The following is a 3,302-nucleotide window of genomic DNA, read 5'->3' as shown; positions in this document are numbered from 1 at the left end:
GGGGGGGGGGGGGGGGGGGGGGGCTCGGCGTCGTCATCTGCGTGCGACTGCGAGCTCCGAGACGTGTTTTATCAGGCGCCGATTGTCCGTGTCAAATTAAAAGAAGTCCTGTCACAATAAAGATTAACGATGTCGTTTCTGGGGTTGTTTCTGCGGGGGAACTCGGCGACTGCACGATGAGCGGCGGCGAAGTGTGCGGGACAAACTGCGCTCAGGGTTTCGGACTCTTAACTGCGGACTCGTGTTTTTAAACTTGTTTACGTCGAAGCGCTGTCGAGGGGAGGAAAGGTGAGCAGCCCTCTTTTAACGATAAAACACAACGCGAGACCCGCTCTTTACCCGGGCTAACGTGAGCTGGAGCCGTGCTAGTGTGTATATTAACATTAGGAAGCCTTGCTGCTGAAACATGACACTTATATTGTGTGTGTGTGTGTGTGTGTGTGTGTTTTAACTCTTCACACAGTTAAAAAGCAACTTGTGATAAAAATAACGGGACCTTAAATGAGATAATTAACCTGTATGTTAAGTGACATTAACTGGCTTCGTCCTCTGATTAAACTAAAATGGCTGCAGTTAATGTAACCTTGAAGTGGAGTTTGATTATTGCATTACAGGATTATCATTATTATTATTATTATTATAATACATGTGGAAGCTGCACTGCACCACCGACACTAAACACAGACAGCTGAATTAAATGATTACTCATTTATTCCCTGTCGCCCTCTGCACACAAACACTGTCTCCAGGTTTTCATTCATAATTTCCCCCTCTGATGTCAGTCGCATCTGTAGATCAGCTGATGCAGCCAGGTGAACTGCAGGCGGATGGATGAATGGCTGAAGTTGGACGGACGCTTTCTAGTCTCGCTGTTTGTCTCGTATTGCACCTCCTCCTCCTCTTCCTCCTCCTCCTCCTCCTGTCTCCCTCCATCGCGGTCGGTCTCCTGCGGCCTGTGAGCGGATGAATGCCAGAGCCTGTGTTTCTTCTACCATCGCCAAAAGGACTCCATGTCTTTCTTGGTAAGGATGTCACGCTGCATGGTTTTAGCTTTTTTTGTGACCTGATGGATACAGTCACGAATCATTTGGCTCATGCTGATGCCTCTGGTGGGGGGATTTAAATCAGTATTTAAAGTGTCTAAATATCTGATGATTACATTTCTGAGTTATATGACCTGTCAGATATTCTTTAGATAAATTATGAAAGGTGTAACCCCTTTTACATATATATAAATAAATATAATGGGCTAACATAGATTGGAAACCAGGATTATATTGGCTCTCTGTGCATCCTTCATATCTAATGGGCTCATCTCATAATGTATGCAGCTCTTATCTTGCTCTGCTGGGACACCGTCAGCTGCCTCTGTGTTGTTGCCTGTTGTAATTCTCTTTCCACTCACCACTTCTGATAAAAAGCCCTCTTAAGTGCCTCCACAGCCCCGTATTCCCCCGATGCTTGCCTCTCTGCCACATCTCCCAGCCTCCCCACAGGCGGCGTATCTGTCACCCTCCACTCCCAAGCTCCATGTTTCCCCTCTCCACTCCTCCTTGTCGTGTCGGGCATGTCTCACCTGTGCTCCTCCCCCCCCTTCACCAGGACTGTTCCTGCATCTCCCACGCTCAGGTCCAGCCCTTGGACATAGAGGAGCGCTATGAGGACACCAGCCACCAGTTCCTGGTCAGTAGCCGAGACACTGTCAGCACGGAGACAGGCGTCACACTGAAGCTCTTCCATCATTTCATCACTATTCATTTATCATCATCTATGTGGAGCTGCTTAACCCTTACCTTAGAGACCGTAACTACTGGATTAGTATCGCAGCTGTTAGAGCTGTTGGTAACTCTTAAAGGGGTACTCCACCTGTTTAACTAATTGGGGGGACTCACCAGAGACAGATTAAAGCAAGAGCAGTCACAATTGGTGTAACAGAGGCCAAGATGTCCTGATTTCATGTCCTCCCCATGACGGCTCAAGCTCCACAAACCGTGAATACTACAACTCCCATAATGCAACTTGTTTTGTTTTTCATTGGGACTTTTTTCTATGGCTGCTGAGCGCCCTTGTCTCTCATACTCCCAATCAATAACACAGGCTTTTTGTAATGAATTTGTAATGAAGTCTCAAGCCCGAGTCCAGATAACGCAGATGACATCACTGTGACATCATCAAGCTGGCCTTGCAGACAGTGGTCATTCGACCGTCCCAGCTCCTCAGCAGGGGCCAACAGACCAACACACACACTCTCAACGACCACGCACACATAATTATGCATCTCATACCTCAAATGGCGAAACTAAACTCAACAGCCAAAATCATACAGCAAATACCCATACAACGATAAGATGGACTTATCAAACGCTGCACTGCAAATGATGAGCAATCTAATTCTCTCTATAGGAACCTTCATTCAAATCTCCTGCTGCTCAACGTCGCACCAGTGACAGAACATGAAAGCACAATCATCCTCGGCTCTCGCAACCCACTCCTTGTCAACCTAAAAACCTAAGAACTGGAAACCACAAGTAGCTTAAACAGCAAGGTATAACATGCAAAGAACAACCTACTGAGCACAATCAAATCAAAAAGCCTGCGTTTATTATTATTTCTACGACCAATCCACAAGTCATACACACTGCCTATCGACTATTCTAGACGGATGGTCGCGCTAGATTGCAAAGTTACAGGGATCACCCCAACAGTTTTAAAATGGGATACTTCTTGTACTGACAGAATATCTCTGGCAGTCGTGCCAGTCTTACTAACTTCCACCTATGACTCTCTTACTGATGTGAACGGAGGTGCTCAAAAGGGAGGGGCGTTGGGGGGGGGGATCTTGCAGTCTATTAGTGATAACAGAACAATGCGATTTTCGGAGGAACGAGTCTCGGATTTCCCTTCTCCAGCATCAGACTAGCTGAGGCGTCTCATAGGATGCCGCTACTATCCTCTGTTTTAAAACACCCCTGCTGGAATGTGTTTTAATGGGTTTCACCAACTCAAGCCTCAGCAACTAATTGGTCTGTATCACTGTGAGGGCGGGGCCGGCCGGGGGGAGATGACCTCACAACACTTCACGCGTCAAATATTTAAATAGTTTATAATAACGATTAACCATAAACCATAATCATTAAAGTATACTGCCAGTACGCAAATGATTTCTAAGTGCCAAAATACAGAGATACAGATCTTAGCACATAACGTACTCATTATAGACTATAATATTTTTTTTCCAGAGAGGCTACGACCAATCATATAAGATTTTTTTGTAATTTTGTCAAGCCTGAGAAATATACTCC

At 45.8% G+C, this 3,302-nt stretch overlaps 1 long non-coding RNA gene across 1 annotated transcript; it reads left to right on the top strand.

The window, feature by feature from the left end:
* Positions 1-53: 53 nt before the first annotated feature.
* Positions 54-2,170, top strand: LOC118339841. The gene is made up of 3 exons (XR_004797334.1): positions 54-288; positions 783-1,022; positions 1,603-2,170. It is a non-coding gene; the product is annotated as an uncharacterized LOC118339841 (long non-coding RNA).
* Positions 2,171-3,302: the final 1,132 nt, after the last annotated feature.

The sequence above is a fragment of the Morone saxatilis genome, unplaced genomic scaffold, assembly GCF_004916995.1.
Source record: "Morone saxatilis isolate NCDOM2014 unplaced genomic scaffold, NCSU_SB_2.0 Contig6, whole genome shotgun sequence".
Taxonomy (NCBI): Eukaryota; Metazoa; Chordata; class Actinopteri; family Moronidae; genus Morone; species Morone saxatilis.
This window is presented reverse-complemented; position numbering and strand designations above follow the sequence as displayed.